We start from the raw sequence: 22,223 nt of genomic DNA, 5'->3' as shown, positions 1-22,223 counted from the left end.
CCTAATCCTAACCAAGCTCCTACTGATGCCTAACAACCCCCTCTGATGCCTAACTGTAACTACCCCCCCCCCCCCCACACCATGATGCCTAACCTTAACCACTCCCCCCAATGCCTAACCTAACTACCCCTGCCAATGTCTAACCCTAACTACTCCCCTACCGATGCCTAACCCTAGCCACCCCCCTCTGATGCCTAACCCTAACTGACTTCTCCAGCTATGCCTAAGCTTAAAAGATCCCTCACCAATGCCTAACCTTAACCACCTCCCTCCAATGCCTAACTCTAACCCCCCCTCCACTGATGCCTAACCCTAACTACCCCCCCCCCCCTACTGCTGCTTAATGTTAACCATCCCCCTCCAATGGCTCCCTCCAATGGCTAATTGTAACCAACTCCTCCATCGATGCCTAACCTATAAAGATCCTTCACTGATACCTAACCTTGACTGCCCCCCCCCCTTCCACAAACCCACCAATGAACGTGCCACATGAAAACTAAAAATATTAGGTACCATGGAAGTTTAGGCACCATCATAGGTGCCCTTACAAATTACAGTCAGGGGAAATTTGGGCGCTTAAGGCACTCAATAAAATAGCAGGTGCAGGGGTCACCTGTTATTTTATCAGGTGCCTCCTGCACTCATACTTCCACTTCAACTCCAGTGTCCAAATTCTCTGCTCCCGATGGGAAGCCTTAATGTTCTGTGTATAAAAGAAGCACATTTTTGGGGTTTAGGTGTATGGGCTTCCCTAGTTAAGCACAGGATCAATATTCATGGCACAGATGAGATGGATGAACAGCTCCTCTTAAATACTCAGTTCAATCTAAGCACAAAGAGCCTCGTTAGGCCTCAGCTAATAACGTGTCCTGGAGATGCTTCTGGCAAATTGCTTTGTTATTCTTGTCAGAAAAAGGTCCCCAGGAAGCGTCACTCTCACACCATATATCAAAATGATTAATTGCCCCTAAATGAGCAGATGCTGGACTACCCTTCAATCCAGCCAGAGAAGGAAAAAACCTTCAGCCAATCTTTATTTCCAGCCGAAGCTTCATGACTTCACTGCAACCGCCGCAAACCTGGAGCAAGGACATCCCGCCTGCCCTGGGGTGCAGAGAAAGTACTGTGCCTGCCTGGGAATGCTCGAGAACGTGGTACATAGGATAACATACTGTGCTATATTATACTAAATCCTTATGTGTGTCAATATACAATGTCACCAGCCACAAAGCACGGGCATGGGTAAAGGAACTGTAGCAAGATATCTCTCTCTCTCTCTATTATCTATCTTTCTATCTCTCTATTATCTATCTATCTTTCTTTCTCCCTCTCATCTTCTTGAATGCTTTAAATATATTTTATTAATACGGTTTGAAAAAACCTCTTTGGAGATAATGCACAGGAAAAGTTAATAGGATATGGGCCACTGTCTATCTATCTATCTATCTATCTAGCCACCTTTACCCTTATTATTTTACAACCTTGGTCTTTTTTAACACGTGGAATGGTAACACAGCACTGATACTCATCTGGACCCCAAGGTCTAATACACAAGGGCAGATCCACAACCAACATTTCTGGAAATAGATCAGACAAAAATGCCAAATCATTGATGGCTTTTCTGTACGCCTTAAAGGATTTTCGAGGCGAGAAACATAAAAAAAATTTAAATACCTATGCTGATTTATCATCCTTAGGGGATGCCATTTCATTCCGCCATGTCTTTTTTGAAATCACAAGCTCCGGTGGGGTCCCGACCCGATCCTTCAGGTCGTCTTCTGATTCCCCAATTAAGATGGCCACCAAGTCCTGCCGCGCCTGCGCAGTTCTCATAGCCGCAAGTGTGGCTGCTCAGCTCAGAGTACTCCTCCAGTCCTGTCCTCTTTCCCGGCGGTCTCGTGGATATAAAGAGAGCGAGACCACACAAGGGTGGACCACGCAGTGTTGTGTGTTGTCATTTTGGCCATGTCTGCACTCCTAGATAGTATGGCTATGTTCAAAATCTTGTAGACCAACATCAGTCGCATTATCACCACTGTTTTCTTCATAGTAAAGGTATTCACTGTAGGTGTAATTTTAATAAGCAACACATTACTTATTTGACTAAGCCTGAGTTCACACTGCATAGAATGCTCAACATCGAATGTTCACAGCATGTTCTGGTTTGATATGCTATGGTTTCTTACTATTTCACCAGGGCCTTCCATCCTGTCCTCCAGATTCCAGATGACACCTAGTGGCTGCAGCGTGAGCACTGGCGAGATCCAACGATGGAAGAGGTAAGTCCCAACCATTGCTGGGGGTGGGTCCTGAGGAGGAGAAAGAAGTTTGTGCCCCTCCTTCCCGATCACGGGGGCTGCTACCCCATAGTTACGCTACTGAGGACAAGATTAATGAGCTTGGCTGAGATGATCCGGCACTCCAGATATCTCACCTACGCAATGCGGGCACTGTACACACACTAGTTTCTTGGCCGAAACAGTCCCAACCAAAAACTTCGGTCAAGAATCCTCTACCGTGTGTCAGGCTGAAGTGTTGCGATGGATTAGAATGAACTATTAGGGTTCAGGTGAAGGTCAGGGTTAAAATAAATATCATAACATACACATCACAATGTGGCTGCCCAGTTGTAATTTCAATTGATTTCTGGTCAATATTAATCAAAATGATTGATACGGCATGCTGGAAAGTTCTCACTTGAAAGGGCTCAGTCGAGTGCGCAGTGGTAGCGGTGCTCGATTTCCCAACGCCCGACAAATACCCAGCCCCCCATGTAAAATATGTACTCGCCCGTGGTGTGTGTCCCAGGCTCACCTGTCGGCTTGTGCAACTCCTTCTATGTCCCGTGCTTTTCTGTACTGACACTTTTTATTTATTTATTTATTTATTGTATTTATAAAGCGCCAACATATTACGCAGCGCTGGACATTGGTTTAGGTTACAGACAATATTTAGGGGTGACAAACAGCAATAATACAATACAGGAATACATGCAAACCAGATCACACAGCACAGTATGAGTACAAGGTAATGCTTAGTCAGTCGCTAAATGGGAGCATGGAGATTAGGCAAGTCGAGTTCACTCAGATCTATAGGATGGGTGAACGCGGTATTGGAGGTGCGTGATCAGGTAGGAGACATAAGGAGGAGGACCCTGCCCGAAGGCTTACAATCTAGAGGACATGACGTTCATGCAGCAAGGTCAGGGGGTTCAAGACGCAGGACTTAGCTGGAGGTGTACCAGGGGACAGGTAAGCCTGCAACACTCCCCATGGGCTCTGAGGGTACACAATACATGGGGAGATCTGGGGGCCTCGGCAGGCGGAAGACGGCTGCACAGATTCCCAATAGATTGTATGCTTGTTTCAAAAATGGAACAGATAAAGACAATATGCTTCAAATAGACATGTGTGAACAATTCCGTACAATAACATGGGATCCATTTTTATGTCTATTTATCTGGCCTCTCTAGTCCGGTAAACTGTATGTATTTTTTCCATCTGCAAACCAACTGAAAGTGTAAGAACTCAGGTAGGGAACACACGACTGTTTTCACATGCATTTTCTGCACAGAAAAACTGAGAACTCATGTTAATTAGTGGGCTAGTTCACACTTAATGTGTTTGGCTAAGTGTCAGAGTTCAAAAGATCATGGAGAAGAAGGTCAAGGCTAAGGGTTGCCACTGATTTTTCTGTCTGATTACCAGCAGATTCGATCAATCTGATCCAATTTGATGGGAATCTCGATACCCTCAAAATATCAGACTGATGGATTGTTAGACTGATCAAATTTAGGACTTTATGGATTCCATGCACAACGTGAGAAAAAAACATTTTTTTAAATAATCTTTTTGTTATTATGGAAAGGGGGCAGATTCTCTTTGGATATTTACAGATGGTGTTCCCTTGTTGTCACCAAAATGCAGTGACTATTCTCATTTATTCATTTGAAGACAGAACAACAAAAATTGTTTAGGTGATACCGTATGGGCTCTTTCACACTTGGACTTTGCGTTTGATGCAACGTTAAGGTCGCATAACGTGCCCCTAACGCAACGTATGTTAGCTTCGAATTTGGACGTTACATTCCACTGCGTTATGCGTCTCTTGATGCGTACGCGATGCGTACTCTTTGATGCATACGGATCGAACGAAAACAGCGCATGCGGCACATTTAAAAAACAAACAAACAAACAAACATTACTGATCATGTGCAAACAGTCTAACGCAGCTACAAACGAGTATAACGCACAGCATGCTGCACTTTCATTTAACGTGCAGCGTTATACTCAAACGCAACGTGTGCACTGTGAACCAGCCCATTGATTTTTCATTGCAGTGAGTTGGGCTGCGTTACAGGCTGCTCTAACGTGGGACTTTAAAGTCCCACTGTGAAAGCAGCCTAAATGACTAACTGTACAAGCTTTCTTTGCAAGCTTTCGAAACTACGTTTCTTCTTCAGGCATGTTTCAAAACTGGATCAGAATGGTTCTGGTCCAGTTCTGAAACATGCCTGAAGAAGACTTATGAAAGCTTGCAGAGAAATCTTGTACAGTTGTTAAAGGGACCCTGAGCAGTAAAAAAAAAACAAATTCTGGACTTACCTGGGGCTTCCTCCAGCCCCGTAGCCCGCGAGGTCCCCCAAGAATCCTCCTCAGCTCTTCCTTGGTCCCGCTGGCGGCTCCAGCAATCCGGCGACTTTGGCTGAAGTCGCACGTGCCCGGCCCCATCGCGTCATCACACAGGTTACCGTAAGTGTCCTGCGCATGCGTGGTTCTCTAAAGACTGAACCGCGCATGTGCTGGACACTTACGGCGAACGGCAAAGTTGGCTGAAGTCGCCGGATTACCAGAGCTAATGATGCTTGGGGGACCTTGCGGGCTACAGGGGGCTGGAGAAAGTCCCAGATAAGTCCAGAATTTTTTTTACTGCTCAGGGTCCCTTTAAAGGTATCACCTAAACAACTTTTGTTGTTCTGTCTTCGGATTCTCTCCATGACTAATACCGCACCATACGCAACTGGCAATTATGCATTCTCTATTATCTAGCATTAACAACACCTTTTCTTTCATTTATTGAACGATTGTGCTTCTTCCACAGTCACTTAGCATTATTATTATTATTATAAAGAATAATAATAATGTTGTTGCTGTTATAATCACTTTAATTATAATTTCCAAGCCAGCTGCCATGTGTGTCTGTATGTCCATCCATCCTACTATGATTGGCGGTTATTGGCTGTGGCATTAATTAGATGGAGCGTGCTCATGCAACAGTATGTGGAATGCGCGCTTGTGGCGGGATGATGCACATTTGCAGTGGGATGGCCCGCATTCAAATGAATGGACAGCGCTTGTAAACTTTGGTACCGGCTTTTCCTATCATTCACACAAATGCTTGATCCTGTCGTCTCCAATCATCTCATTTTGTCCTGGACGCTACATGCTGCATTCAAGATCGGCTAAACGGCTCAGACACAACACGTTTCCCGAACTATGGGAAATGATGCCAAATGCTTCTCTGCTCGTTTTCTGAGAAGCATTTAGCATCGGCTAAACACAACGCCACCAAAAGCCTGTGTGTGCCGTGCCTAAGTGTTACAAATGAGAGAGTAGTTGGTGCAATCAGATCTGTCAGTGAAGTAGGTGAGGAAGGAGTTCATGCAGTCAGATGTCACAGTAGCAGGTGAGGGGGGAGCAAACAGATAGCCCAGGGAAGCAATAGAGGTAAGAGTTGATACGACCAGTGGTGTAGCTAGAGATTCATAGCAAAACTTTAGTGGGGCCAACAGATGTAGGCTCCCTTAAGGTGGCCACTTACGATACAATCTTTTTCATCCAATTTTACCAAATCTCTGTAATATAAGGGTAAACTGAGTGAATATATTAAATGGATAATTTAGGCAGTTACCTTATATTACATAGAAATGGTAAGATTGGATGAAAAAGATTGTATGGTTAGTGGCCAGCTTAAAAGGGACACTTAAGTCAGAAAAAAAATGAGTTTTACTCACCTGGGGCTTCTACCAGCCCCCTGCAATAGTCCTGTGCCCTCGCAGCCATTCACATCCTCTGGTCCCCCGCTGCCAGCTAGTTTCGTTTTCGCCGACAGGCCCGTAAGGACTGGCCACACGTAGCTTTCTCCGCATTCCCGACTGTAATTAGCGCTATTGCGAGCCGCAACGCGTACAAAAATACGCATTGTTGCATGTCTATGTGTAGATAATGCGGCAAATCGCTAATTACAGTCGGGAATGCGGAAAGAGATACGCATGGCCAGTCCTGACGGGCCTGTCGGCGAAAACGAAACTAGCTGGCAGCGGGGGACCAGAGGATTAGTGAGTGGCTGCGAGGGCACAGGACTGCTGCAGGGGGCTGGTAGGAGCCCCAGGTGAGTAAAACTCATTTTTTTTTCTGGCTTAAGTGTCTCTTTAAGCAATGTCAATTGCATCTACCCTATGGATTTCAGTTTACTGGGCTATTTACATTCTCATGTAATCTACACTTCGTATAGAGTATGGACACTGAGCTAAAGTGAGTAAGGAGAATTACATGAAAGTTAATACTAGTAAACCCATCAAGTACCACCTGGGCCCCCTTTGCTCCAGGGCCCCATAGCAGCTGCTATGGCTATTGCTGCGCCCCTGGATACAACCAGATCTGTCAGTGCAGCAGGTGAGGGAGAAGTTGGTACCAGGCCTAGATCAACCTAACAGGAGCCTATAGGCACAGATGAAGAACACCTTAGACATCGCCCTCCATGAACCTACAAATCCTCTTCGAACCTCGCCGCACTGTCACTTCTCCCCTACTTCTCTTACCCATCAGGTAGCTACAGGTGCCTCTTTGTATTAGGTAACAATATGTACCCCTAGTATTAAGTAGCTGGAGGTGCCCCTGACTGAAGGGAGATCTTGTTAAGGAAATGCAGAGAGCAGTATGCATAACCTCTCATTTACACTGTCATTATAGGGTAGGAAGGAAAGAGGCATTCAGGGAATAAGCCACCTTTCCATCATCAGGCACCTGTAGGCACGTGCCTACAGTGCCTTATGGTAAATCAGGCCCTGGTTGGTACAATCAGATCTGTCATTGAAGAAGCCAAGGAAACAGTTGATGCAATCCGATATCTCAGCGTAGTAATTGAGGGAGGAGTTGGTTAAATATGATATGTCAAATTAACGCATGTTGGGACAGTTGGCACAATCAGATTTGTGAGCTAGCAGATAAGGCAGAAGTTAGTCCACTCACTGTAAAATGTAAAGGAGGAGTTGGTACAATTGGATGAGTCAAGGTAGCAGGTAAGGAAGGAGTTGATACTCTCAGTGCACTATGTGAAGGAGACATTTGTACAGTCAGCAGATGAGGGAGGAGTTGGTACAATCAGATTTGTCTGACTAGCAGATGAGGGAGGAGTTGGTACAATCAGATTTGTCTGACTAGCAGATGAGGGAGGAGTTGGTACAATCAGATTTGTCTGACTAGCAGATGAGGGAGGAGTTGGTACAATCAGATTTGTCTGACTAGCAGATGAGGGAGGAGTTGGTACAATCAGATTTGTCTGACTAGCAGATGAGGGAGGAGTTGGTACAATGGGACCTGTCAGAAAAGCAAGTGAGGGAGGAATTGATACAATTCGATATCTCTGTGTAGGTGGTGAGGGATGGATTGAATCTGATACCTCAATGTAATATAATGTTAGTTGCCATAATTAAGGTGCTCACTATTGATACAATCTAGATTGCTTAATCTTACCAAATCTCTATAGTAGAAGAGTTAACTGAGTGAATATACTTTGAACAGATACCGGTACTTTATGTAGTCATTGACGGTGATTGGACGGGAAGTTGTACCGTGTGGACATGTTGAAAACTGCTCCTGATCAATAAAGGATTCGATTTTCTGATGATAACTTTGCAAAATGTATTCCTTTCTCGATTGGAAACAGATTGGAAATGTCAGAAATAATTGGCCGATTCCAATCGGATGGGAAATTGCATTGTGTGTTCCCAGCAATATATTATGTGGTAATACAATTAAAATTGTATCGTTAGTGGAGATGAGAGAGGAGTTGGTACAATCAGAACTGTCAGGATAGCAGATGAGAGAAAAATTGAAACAATCTCATTTCTAGGTTAAGTATGTGAGAGAAAAATTGGTACAATCAGATCTGCTATAGTGGTACACAAGGAAGGAATTCATACAATCAGATCTGTCAGAGTTGCAGTTGAGGGAGGAGTTGAACTGATACAATCAGATCTGCCTGAGTAGCACATGAGGGAGGAGTTGATACAATCAGATATGTCAGAGTAGAACATGAGGGAGGAGTTGATACAATCAGATCTGCCTTAGTAGCACATGAGGGAGGAGTTAATATAATCAGACCTGCCTGAGTAGCACATGAGGGAGGAGTTGATACAATCAGATATGTCAGAGTAGCGCATAAAATGGTTTTGTACAATCAGATCTGTCAGAGTAGCACAAGAGGTAGGAGTCTATACAATCAAGTATGTGAGAATAGCAAATGAGGGAGGAGTTGGTACAATCAGATCTGTCAGAGTTGCAGGCGAAGAATGATACAGCACTGCAAGCCTGCACTGAGGACCCTGATACACAAGTAAGAGGGAAAAAAAAAACAGTATTTCATTTATTACATTGTATCTGATTACATCAGCACCTGCCAGTCCATTACCATTGCTGCTAGGAAGATTGGGAATAAATATCTTAAGCCTCATACACAAAGTACAATTTTCCATCGGATCAACAGGTGATCTGATAAGAAGTTGCATCGTGTGTAGATGTCCAAATAGTTCCTGATCGATAATGCGATCAATTTTGCATTGATAACTACCCAAAATCGATCAGAATCCTATCAGGCCAGACGGAAATGATCTGATCGTTCCATCCATCTGATGGAAAATTGTACCATGTGTATGAGGCATTATATACGTGGAGTCCAGCAGCCCTTCTGTATAGTTTGGGGGTCATCTTCATGTCGGGATGTCAGGCTGAGATATAACGTGAGTTATTCCACAGTTATTTTACAGCTTTGGTCGTATTTTGTCAGGAAAGTTCCAAGGGGGTACAAATAACACCTATATCTGGTTCAATCACAGAATGACCAAAATAATTCCGTACAGATTCCAAAAACAATCAACTCCATCAGAGAAAAACGAGATGCCACATAAAATGGTGTCATGAGAATTATTATTGTGATGGTTATTAATATTTTGCAATTTTTGTTTTGTTTTTATTTATTTAAAAAAACATCTTGTTTAGCACACTACTGTCCTAAGACTTAAAACGTTTACTAATATTGCTGTGATTAGTGTAATTTTATACTAATACTTATAAGAAATAATGTGACAAGTTGTTTCTGAGCTGGTAAAAGTTTCGTAGTGTCTGTCTTCCACAACAAGATCTGACAGTAAATATTCTGTCATATTATTTATAATCGTCCCAATCTGTGGTCTCCTGTCGGGATAAATTGCCCCAGGCAATGTTCACTAAACCAAGTGAGAAATGTGCCTCCCATTAATGGAGTGTAAATAGGAGAATAATGATTCAGACAGAATTTATACAATTTGTTGTGACATCTGTATCGTTGTAATTGTGCAATTCTGATTGTCCATTTCATGCCATATAACATTATTAGGTAGTAATAATAATGATTATAAAAATATTAAGTCACTATAGTGTGGACATCAGAATGTAAGGTCCCCTGCTACATAGAGTGCACTGTGCAACATTTGTGAACAGATAATAATAATATAATAATAATAATAATAATAATAATAATAATAATAATTATTATTATTATTATTATTATTATTATTATTATTATTATTATTATTATTATTATTATTATTATTATTATATTTTATTATCATTAATAATAATAATAATAATAATTATTATGAACATGGTTTGTTTACAATAATGTAATGTAAGCAGTGTGATAATGTAAATAAATACAATTTTATATTTTTTACAAAAAATCAATACCTACATTTCATGCAATTTTCTGTTGCATTAAATCAATCACTTACCTTGAAAACCAATCAATGATTACTAGCATCTTTTCCACAATCCAATCAAATTTATAATTAAAGCTGAATAATGTTGTGGTAATTTTTTATTGCTTTGGAAAGTAAAAAAAAATAAATCAAATTGAAAGTACTTTCATTTTTTTTAATAATTTGATTTCAAAGCACTTGTTTTATACCCCATATAGTCAGATTACTGAACACAAAAAAAGACAGTAAAATTGACCTTCAGTTTGGTCTCTAACAAGAGAGATCTTACAATCTGCAGCATGGTGGCACGCGTGTGTACGGCGGGACGGTGTGCGCGACATCCAGAGAAATGGCGCGCGCAGTTCTGCCTCGCACAGTGTAGCACACGCCACAAGCTAGTTATTATATATTGACATATTCCCCCGTACTCCACGAGGAAGTCTGCCTCTTTTACACTAGCATTTTACACTACACTAGCAGAGCTTGTGTTAAAAAATGTCTATAATTACAGGTATGATGATGATGATTAGTAGTAGTAGTAGTGCCCTACAGAGGACACTGAGCTATTAGCATTAGTGTGCTCCAGAGGAGCTAACAGATTTATTTGCCTGCCCTTATTTTATTTACTTATATACATTCACTCTGATATATTCCACAGCACTGTAGGAAAAGATAAACTAGCATATTCACAACACTGTCTGCATCAGAAGAGCTTACACTCTGTTGTGCAAAGCAAAGTCACCTACTATTCTAATTCTATTCTTTATCCCCGTATAATGCTCTTGCTTAGCCCGCAGTACTGAAGAGAGGGCATTGAGTCAATCACATCAGTCTTTACTCCAGGAAAAGCATGTTGTTTTCTCTTTCTGCCCCCTCCTCCTCTCTCACTGCCACCCTTTCCCTTTTTTTTAATAAGTTTTCCGCTCCGTTCTTTCTGTGGGTATAGTCAGACCCTGCAGTGTAGCATGAAAGGGAGGAGTCTGTGCGATCAGATCTGTCAGTATAGCATGTAAGGGATGCTAGATAGTTACATTTGTCAGTACAGCAGGTGATGAAGAAGTTGCTAAAATCAGATGCCAGTGTAGCATGTGAAAAAGGAGTTGCCACTATCAGATCTATTAGTGTTACAGATCAGGGAGGTGTTGGTGCAATCAGATTTGTCAGTGTAGTAGGTGAGGAAGGAGTTGGTACAATTAGATCTGTCAGAGTAGCAGAGGAAGGAGGAGTTGGAACAATCAGATCTGGAAGAGTAGCAGCAGGTAAGGGAGGAGTTGGATGCACTGTGCTATGGACCTCCCTGAATCCTTCTGAGCAGGTTCCTATGAATGACAGCTGGGAGGGCCAGTTGGGCGGTGCTGCTTGACTTAAAAGTCCTTCTAGAATCCAGCCCCCGTGTACATGGCAGAGGGAACCCAACCTGGATGTAGAGAGGGGACTCTGATCCTGCACTGACACAGAGCAGCCTGACCTGCACCGATACACAACACTGCAAACCTGCACTGAGGACCACGACACACAGGTAAGAAAACAAGCCCAATATTTAATTTATTACACTGTATCTTATAACATTGCAGCACCTGCTGCCAGTACATCACCATTACTGCTAGCAATATTGGTAATATATATACGTGGTGTCCGGTAGAGCCTCTGTATAGTTTGGGGCTCATCTTCATCTCAGGGTGTCAATCTGAGATATAGCATGAGATATTGCACACCTATTTCACGGTTTTGGACGGATTTTGGCAGGAAAGTTCCATAGGGGTACAGATAACACAGATATCTGGGCCAATCACAGAATGGCCAAAATAATACCGTAGACAGGTAAACTTTCTGCAACTCTGCAGATTAAAAAAAATCAAAAACATTCAACTCATCAGAGAATAAAGAGATACCGCATAAAATGGAGAAGTAGGATATATTATTGTGGTGGTTAATATTATATATAATTCTGCATTTTTGTTTTATTTTTATTTATTTTAAAATCCTGTTTATCACACTTTTGTCCTAAGACTTAAAACTTTCACTAAGGTTGCTGTGAACAGAGTAATTTTGTAATAATAACAGCGATATTAAAAATAACGTGGCAAGTTTCTGAGCTAGGAGAAGTTTCGTAGTGTGTTAGTGCCACAACAAGAGCTGACAGTAAATATTCTGACATATTATAATCGTCCCAATCTGGGGTCTTTTGTCAGAATAAATTGCCCCAGGCGATGTTCCCTTAGCCAAGTAAGAAACACTTCCATTAATGGAGTGTAAATAGGAGAATAGTGATTCTTCTAGGAGACAGAATTTGTACAATTTTTGTAACATCTGTATCGTCATATTTTTGCAATTCTGAACATCCATTTTATACGAGATGACGTTATTAGGCAAAATTAATACTTATAACAATACTACGTGTGGACATGAGAATTTAAGGTCCCCTGCTGCATAGAGTACACTGTGCAATATTTGTGAACAAATAATAATAATACCAGTAATAATACCAGTAATATAAGAATAACCATAATTATATGAATTAAAACATGGTCTGTGTCTAATAATGTAATGTAAGCAATGTTATAATATGAACACTTTCCATTTCTAAATACAATTTTATATTTTTTTTTATGAAAAATTACTGCAGACATTTCATGCAATTTTCTGTTGCATTGAATCACACACATACCTTAAAAGCCAATCGCTCATTACTAACATCCGAATCAGAATTGAATTTATTATTTTCCACAATCCAATCAAATTTATAATGAAAATGGAATAATGTTTGGATAGTTTTCTATTGCTTTGGAGCATTTAAAAAAAATAAATAAAACGAAGAATTAAACTGTTAGGATTTTCATTTTATTGTTAAATATAATTTAGTTTCAAACCACTTCGTTTTATACCTGGCCACATATAGTAAGATTATTGAACACACAACCTTCCTAATTTGTTATTTGCTCAGTTTTGACGAGCAAAACAGTTAAAAATCAATGAACTGATTGTAGCAATTGCAGACACTTTTAAACAGATTTAGCAAGAAGTTTTAAATCAGGATGATACCATGATACAGATTTGATTGTTTTGTTAAAGTGATTATCTTATGAAATGCATGTGTTGTAAGGTACCTGTCTGACTGGTTGTTCTGGGCTTTATATGGCAGAGTGGCCAAATTATTATTTTTTAAACCATTTATAATTAAGCTTGTATGTTGAATTACAAAATGTAAGCCAGAACAGTAGATAGAAACAAACGTAAAAGCAGTTCTGTGTGTGTGACCTGTTGTAAAATATTGTTTTTAGAAATGTAGAAACTCGTATCAAGTTTAAAAAGTGACTTAACATCAATGCATCAAGAATAATTCAGTCACATCCCATAGATAAACTATGATACCAGCACAGAAGGAATTTGGGGACAAATTTACCAAAACAACTGCAAGAAGTGGAGCAGGTCTGGTGCTAAATGGGCGCATTAGAGGAGTGACCAATCAGAATCCTTATTGTAGACATCTGTCCTGCAGACATCCGTCCTGTTTTTTATATAAGTTCTAGTCCAGTCTCCCTTGCACTGGTTTTGGTGAATCTTCTCCATGTGTCACTCATGTTGTAGAGTAATTCATTCTACAGTAGGTACTTACTGTATGCTATATTTTCTATTACATCTTTTATTGTAAAGTTTGCTCGGCTATATTGCTGGAACTTGCTGGAACTCTTTCAATTTAGTAGGAAATTTCAGGTACCATATGATATATTGTGCACTGTAAAGATATTCACTTTCTCGTTTATATATTTTATCATTGCTCCTGTAATATAAGATTAGATGGCAAGATAATAAGATATTGTCCTGCAGAGTTGGTTGCCCCAACCTGTCATAACGTTTTATACTGTAATAAATGTATGACTGACTATTTAGCGGCATGTACACTTGCTGTGTTTTCTTTTTTGAGAAAATTCAAGGATATTTTGTTACTATGATAATTATAAGTTTCTGGTACCAAAGTCATAAAACTGAAAGGTATTGGTTCAAATGATTTTTTTTTTACGAACTTGTTAAATCATTTTTTCAGACTTTTTAAAATTGTAAAAGGGGGGAGATGTTACAGCGATATAAGACTTTTTTTTAATGATTCCATGATATTATTGAGTGATCACGTCACAATTCGTGTGGATGTTTGAAAGGATGAAACAGTTATATCAGATCTTGCTTTCTGTTTGAATAAAAAATGATCAAACAGTCATCAGATATAAGCCGCATGGTATGGTCATAAATATTATTATGAGTTCTTTATAATCATTCCAATAATTAATCTTTCTCAGAATCAACTTAGTCCAAGTTGATTGTTGGCAAAGATGTTGGTGATAGTTGGTTTATCACATGGTTGGATGATGTATGACTGCCCAGTAGATGGCAGTTAGTTTAATCAGTGGCGGTGGAGGGGTAAGATGGGCATTGGCAATCATACTACTTAAGACGAATTTGAAATAATTATTTCCTTCATTTCACAGAAAGCTGTGAAGGCCCACGGATGTGGCCACACCCCCTCCAACAATGATATCTTGTTTTTCAATGGATGGATGGATGGATAGCTAGTCAGAAGGACATAGAACTATAAGGATAGAAATCACAGGGATAAGTGATCACATAGATATTGAATGAATGAATGGATACATGAATTGGAGAGGGGGGATGGATGAGTTTACAGAAATCAGATGAATTAATGATTGATTAATACATAATTTGAAACATAACACGAGTTACTTTCAGATATTGTGGCTTCTATGCAAACTCTGCTGAGCAAGACCTATTTGGTATTATTTTGCCCTTGATGAGCCAGCTTTAGTGGTATTGGTGCGCCACAGATCCCTTGCGTGATTTCTCTGCTAAGCTAACTTGTGCATTCTATAGGTGGGGTTAACACTGACACAGCCAAAGTCAACAGTCAACTTAACCTTGGGGGAACTACCGCAACCACCCGGGAAAATCAATCCTAGCCAATCAGCCTTTTCCATGATGGGGAGGGGGGAGTCTGCAGTGGTTAGGTTTATCCCATAGATGTGCTATTATTCCCTGTTTCAACCATTTTTAAACAGGACACAACATGATAATCTTACAGTAGATGGTAATACAGAGTTCAGATTCAGCGACTGATTTTTATTAATTTTATTTTAAGCTTAATGAAGTAACTAAAGACAGTGTCATTTTGATCTGGTGGTATCTAAGCTTATCTAATTAAAAAAGTCTTATGTTCCACCCTGCAAACTTGTGTGCTGCTCAAAAAGTACAAAGTAATCCATATGGAAAAAAATCTTGATTTAAATTTTCCAGCAGACCCAAATCATACTTTCGATAAATTTGAACCTTAAATAGTCTCAAAATACTTACTGCTTCTAAGTATAGCAGGACGTGTTAGGTAGATTCCACTAAAAGGATTCTATCTGCCAAAAATCTTCAGTGTAACCAAGCTTGGCTACGTATATTTTTGAGGACAAATTAGACTGAGGATAGTGTCAAGGGGTGGATGGATGGATGGATAGGAGCATTGCATCACATTGTCAGGCATACAATCAATGAGCTTTACTGCCACTGTTAACATGAGCATTATGTACATAGATTGTATACATTGTGGATGGTTGGTAGGTTGGTTTGCTGATGGGTGATGGATGGCGGGTTCAATGTATTTAGAGGGATGTTCGGATGGATAAATGGCTGGACAGAGTTTGGTTGGAAAGGTGCTTGGTTGGAGAAATATCTGGTTGGCTGATTGCACAGGAATTGGGTGCAAGAATTCATAGCTGGTGCATATCTATTGGATGACCACTGGAAAGCTTGTAGACGTTTACTCATTTTTAATAAATATTGATCAAAGTATTTTCCAGAATAATGATGTTCTTTGGTGTTCTCCTACCCTGGAGATTCTTGGCAAGTCATACATATACCGGTAAAAGTTCAGTGGAGCTGTAAAGCTGTAAACCTTTTTTGCAGGTTTATTTGTAAGTATTCCTACTTTTCATTGTTATTCTATTTCTGGCCCTGCATTTCTTCAGCCACTGTTTGAGTCTTCTCTGTGCTTGATTGACACAGTACTGACATTGCCACCCAGAAGGGGGCGATGTCATTGCAAGTATTGGGACACAGCATTGCTAATCATTCTTGCATTTTTTTCATGTTTCCCAGGTTTTTTTATTATTATTTTAAATTTTCATAGGAAAAAATACATTTGGATGCTTTTGAAGGACTTTGCATCATTACTTCTATATATAGGGAGGTGAAGTAAACATGCAAAAAACAAAACGAATCATAAAGAGGTGAATCTATAAGGCAGCGTTTATCAATAGGCAGCTCAGTGTCACATATGCGTAAGAATTTACATCTTCAAGAGGACAGAGATTTCTACACCTACTTCTCATGATCTCTGATTCTGTGTTAAAATTGTATGTTATTACTGGTAATTCAATGTTTACAAGTCTTTCCTGGGTGATATCAGATCATAGCGAGAGTTGCAGAAATAAATGGTTCTCTCCACCGGTATTCTCAAGTGATTTTACTCCAAGACTCACTAAAGGGCATATTCACAAAGCATCGGTAAAGTTGCACAGTTAGCATTTCCCACATTACGTAGGTAGTTCAAGCCTTACTATTGTAACAGACGCTACGTTACTTGGGTAGCATACATTACTTTGACAACTCTTGCGTTACCTGGGTAACACAGGTAGCACAGTGCGCACCATATCATTAGTTTAATTATTGCTAAAATTGCTGTGCGCTCCCTGTGCATAAAAATTTGCATAAACTCCAAATTCTTAAGCCTGGTACACACTTACAATTATGATTGGCCAATCACTGACACATTTTACCACCTCCATGTACTATGAGGGTCATTAGATATTGAATACTATGAGCAGATTGTCTAGGTAAACCTTCATACTACATGGAAATGCTAAAATTGGTCAGTAATTGGCCAATCATAATTGAAAGTGTGTACGAGACTTTAGCTGTAAACTCTTACCACCCAACGGTAGATAACTTAGCAAATCCAGGTCATGTTTGTAGGATCTTTTATGTTCTCCAATGATCTTCTGGCATTGAGAGGATAAGTAACTGAGGCCCCAAGTTGTGTGATGTTGGAAGAGATGAGTGGAAATAACTAGAGATAGTGAATGAGATGCTAATCATTCAAACCTGCATGCAAATTAAATGCAGCTTGAAACTGGTGCAAGTCAGAATTATTGCCTCTAGAGATGATTGTAGATAAGCATTATAGTCAGTATGATCAGTGGCTGGATAGTGTACTGGGTAAGGGCTCTGCCTCTGATGCAGGAGACCTGGGTTTGAATCTCGGCTCTACCTGTTCTGTAAGCCTGCACATATTCAGTAGGAGACCTTGGGCAAGACTCCCTAACACTGCTACTGCCTGTAAAGAGCATCCTAGTGGCTGCAGCTCTGGGGCCTTGAGTTTGCTAGGAGAAAAGCGCAATATAAATGTTGTGTGTCTTGTCAGTATGGAGCTTTAACGTTATGAACGAGTAGACTGAGTCCTTTTCCACTGGCAGCATTTCGGTTTGTTTTTCGGAACACATGCAATTTTTGTATTTATTGGCCACAGTTATGGCCATTTCCATGTAGTATGAGAGCTTATCTACACCATCTGTTCAAGGTATTCAAAATCTGTTGGCCCTTAAACTATATGAGAGTGGTAAAATTAGCCAATCAAGATTGGATGTGTGTACTTGTCTGAAATAACAATATGTGATTGTTTTGGGTGACAGTCTACTGTGTGTACAGATGTCCCCCAAGATTGGTCTATTCCTCTTCTTAATCTGCCAAGCTGAGAAGTCCAAGGCTGATTGCTGTAGGTTTCCTAAATATAGTGCATGCTGGTTGCCTCCGGTTCCTCCTCCCCCTCACCATTTCATCAGAGTAAACATGTTGCTTGGCAGGGAGACAGACAGCCGGTCTGTACAGCGATCTGTCACTGTCAAAATAATCAGGAAACACCATATCGGTTGGTAAAATGACATGTAAACATTATAGTCATTTATTGTCCTCTTGTGATCCCCATTAATTCCTTACCACATTTCCCCCTTTTTAGCTCGCTCTCTCTTCTGCCTGGGCTCGCTGGTAGAGCGTATCGCCGTTTTACGCAGCACGATAATCTTCGTATGGTTTTCCAGCTTCAGATAATCTCCCCAGAGCTCAGTGAAATGAAGAGGGGCCACTTCATATTGTGCGAGTAATTGATTTACTCTCCAGCGCTATTTGCAAACATGTATTATAGACTTAAAGAGCTTTTAATTCTGGCGATGAAATTATTGCGAGTTTTCATTTGTTCCTCCTCGGCCACCTAACAAATGAAGTGATTAAAGGCGCTCAGAAGGCATCAGTCACGCTGCATTAGCTGGGAGAAAGCTAATTATCCCAATTAGGGGCCTGATTTATAATTAATGGCGGGGCCCAAGTGATAATTGGATGTTAATGGATAACAGTTTTTGTGTGTCTGGCAATCATTTCTCCCATCCCAGAGGCCTCTCTGGCTGCAGCTCCAGGCAGAATAATGACAATGCGGTCGTCATGCGCTTTGTGTGATGGGGGAACAGCTGCTGGGGGCACGGTCTGCGGGACCCCAAACATCTGATCCCAGGCACAGGGGGTGACACTCAGACACAGCTGACTCTACCCAGGAAGAGAAACCTGCAGTTCTGATGGAAGACAATTTCCACCGCACTTCTGGGCTGTTCAGATTAGTGGCATAAGATGACCCCTTTAGTTATGGACTCACTTAATATCCAATAGAAATGCAATTGCTGCGTCTCCCATCTATCATAGCCACATAGGCTGTTTACTCTCAAATATCAGTCAGATGTGACATCATGGCTCCACGACACAGACATGTGACATTACAAAATGCTGTAAACATGTATCAGTGTTCAGTGGCATAGCTAAGGAGCTATGGGCCCCAGTGCAAGATTTATATTGCCACCCCCTCCCCCAAGAACTCTATCCATAACAATTGATCAACACCTGCCAAAGACAACCACAGTGTCAGAGGTGCAAGAAGGGTATGGGGAACCGTTTGTTATTGATCACTACTATTCAAAGCATCTATAGAAGTGATTATTAACAGCACAGGACCAATAGAGAGCCAATACTGTGGTTGAGGGAGAGGCCCTAAGGGCCCCGGTGAGGTCGCAACTCTCTCACTTCATCTTAATCCATCTCTGAGGTGCATACACATGCACAATTACTGTTGCCAGCAGGATCGGGACTCAATTCCTTGGGTGACAGCTTAGGCCTGAGAGCTTTACAGATACATGGTTAGCCTACAGACCAATGGAGGGGGAGGAAGGATTTGGGTAAGATGGAGCAGCAGGGTGAGGAGGGGAACAATAGGGCTTGGCATCAGTCTTGGACATGCCAGCGATGTTGGGGACACCTGTACACATGCTAGAACCTCGTCTGAGATAGTCCTGAACAGGTGCCTCCGCTGAGCATGCTCGCTTAGGTTTGTGCACAATTTGGAGTGGTTGTGTCTTTTAATCACATAAAACAAAGAGGCAATCAGTGGTACATATGCTAGATTCTTGGCAGAGGCGCCCAAAGCCAGATTTCAGGAAAGGCCACAAAGGCCCGGGCCCTGGGCGGCTGCAGCCTAATCGTGCACCTGGACATAAAATAGAGGTTGCTACATATGGAAGAGGAGGCTGAAAATGGGCAGCAACACATGAAAAAAGGGAAAATGATGCACAAGGTAGCTGTTCATGAAAGGGAGGGGCTACAGTACATGAAGTGGGAGAGCGGGCTGCATATGGAGTGGGAGGGGCGCTGCTGCACATGAAAGGGGAGCCCCAACATACTTGGCCTAGGGGCACATAAAGTATAAATCCTTGGAGGCACCCCCTGACCCACTTGAGAACCATCTAAAATGTGCACAAGGCTGTGGTTGCTGCATGGAGCTTTCTCTGGTCCACAGAAAAGATAACCAGTGAGATAATTTCCTGAAGATGTTGCAAATAGCTTCCTACTTGAAACTGCGCCAGTTAGAGTAAGTAGATAGAGTGATTGCTTCTTTGCTCCGTTTTAAGCTGCATGCTTTCTGTAATAAATGTTCAACAAGCTTGGGACATTTGCATCCCATTCGCCAGCCCTTGTACTTCCCTCTCAGGAACATCTGAGCCAGCAAAGGAGATGTGTGATGCCCTTGATTCCAGCTTGCCTGCAAATATTATGCAAATTATATGCAGCTTGAAATTGGGCCAATCAGATTCACTTCTTTCTGAATCTGTCTGGCTCAGCTCCAAGTTGCATTAGAGAGATTATTTCTTTCAGCTACTCTTCTAGATTACTTTCTAGAACATGGAAGCACGGTGGCGTAGTGGTTAGCTCTATCGCCTTGCAGCGCTGGGTCCCTGGTTCGAATCCCAGCCAGGGCACTAGAGTTTGCAAAGAGTCTGTATGTTCTCTCCGTGTCTGCGTGGGTTTCCTCCGGGCACTCCGGTTTCCTCCCACATTCCAAAAACATACAGATAAGTTAATTGGCTCCCGCTGAAAAAAAAAAAATTGGCCTTAGACTACAGTACTTACACTACATAATATAGACATATGGCAATGGCAATGGTAGGGATTAGATTGTGAGCTCCTTTGAGGGACAGTTAGTGACAAGATATATATATATATACACTGTACAGCGCTGCGTAATATGTCGGCGCTATATAAATACTAAATAATAATAATAATAAATAATAATAATGGAATGATCCTCAGTTAAGGATATGTCATATATCCAGAAATTACACAGAAAAAGATCTTCACAAAAATGCTTACAATTTGTTAAAAGAGATGTAATGAGAAGGTAATGCAAAATCGACATTCACAAGGCACTGGACACTTTGAAAGGTGCGTAACTCTACCTTGCACTTCTGATTCACTGGATGGAACTCCTCAGAGTCTGGAGAAGCATTTTTGAGCCAATATGTGACCACCTCTGAGAAATTGCATGCCAGTACCTGAGCCACTGGATGAACATTGTGGAGCCAATGAACAAGCCAATGAACAAGTCACCGTGAGATGAGCAGTCCTGAGACACTGGATGGACACTCTTAAAGGACCACTAAAGCAAGGGGGATATGGAAGTTGCCATATTTATTTCCTTTTATACAATACCAGTTGCCGGGCAGCCCTGCTGGTCGATTTGGCTGCAGTAGTGTCTGAATAACATCAGAAACAAGCATGCAGCTTGTCTGTTCTGACAATAATATCAGAAACCTCTGATATGCATGCTTGTTAGGGGTTTATGGCTAAAAGTATTAGAGGCAGAGGATCAGTAGGACAACCAGGCAACTGGTATTGCTTAAAAGGAAATAAATATGGCAGCCTCCTAATAACTCTCACTTCAGTTGTCCTTTAAGCTGTTGAATAAGTGCTCCTGTGTCACTAGACCCACACTTTATTATTCCTGATCCACTGGACAGGCACATCCAATGGACAAGCTTTCTTTAGCCACTGCAAAGCACTTCTGATCTACTTGATGAGCACTCCAGATCACTGAATAAGCACTCATAGCATTTGGACAGATACCCCTCAGCTACTTGATGGGCACTCCAAATCCCCTGGACAATGATTGCCAAGCCACTTAACAAAAATTCCTCTGAATGGACACTCATGATGCCCTGGATGGGCACTATTGATCCATTGGATGACCACTCCTGATCCACTGGATGGGCACTTCATTAATGATGCACAGGACATGTATTGTTGAGACGTGGTGTGCTCGCTTGGTGCAGTGGATGGACACTTCTAGCCTCCTAGATGTGTATTTTTGGTAGGTTAAGTCAGGTCTATAGAACGGAATGCTTTGCAAATAGGATTTACTCCAGGATTAGGGGTGTTGGTAAATCAGGCACTCTCCAAAATTGAAGAGGAATCCGGCAGATTGTCCTGACTGGGCTGTAATAACATGAAGGGCAGAATACAGTATTACGTTACTGCTGCTTTGTGTTCAGCCATTCTGTGTGTGGTCGCTGCAGGTGGGCCCTGACCGCAGTGGGTGCAGCTGATACAATAACTCTCATCCCAGGAGTTGTGTTACTGCTGGTGGGGAGTCACTGCCAGTTCACAGAGTGTGTGTGTGTGTGTGTGTGTGTGTGTGTGTGTGTGTGTGTGTGTGTGTGTGTGTGTGTGTGTGTGTGTGTGTGTGTGTGTGTGTGTGTGTGTGTGTGTGTGTGTGTGTGTGTGT

General features: G+C 41.4%; 1 protein-coding gene across 2 annotated transcripts in view; it reads left to right on the top strand.

The window, feature by feature from the left end:
* Positions 1 to 22,223, top strand: part of DMBX1 (diencephalon/mesencephalon homeobox 1) — a 54,859-nt gene that overhangs the window by 5,726 nt on the left and 26,910 nt on the right. Inside the window, exon 2 of one of the 2 annotated variants that reach the window (XM_068239599.1) lies at positions 2,198 to 2,279. The gene's annotated coding sequence lies outside the window, so the exon portion shown is untranslated. Of the gene's footprint in view, positions 1 to 2,197; positions 2,280 to 11,450; positions 11,535 to 22,223 lie in introns of those variants that run through there. The other variant, XM_068239598.1, reaches the window with a different exon arrangement.

The sequence above is a fragment of the Hyperolius riggenbachi genome, chromosome 6 (genome assembly GCF_040937935.1).
Source record: "Hyperolius riggenbachi isolate aHypRig1 chromosome 6, aHypRig1.pri, whole genome shotgun sequence".
Classification (NCBI taxonomy): domain Eukaryota; kingdom Metazoa; phylum Chordata; class Amphibia; order Anura; family Hyperoliidae; genus Hyperolius; species Hyperolius riggenbachi.
Note: the sequence above shows the minus strand (reverse complement) of the source record. Positions and strands in the feature narration are given on the sequence as shown.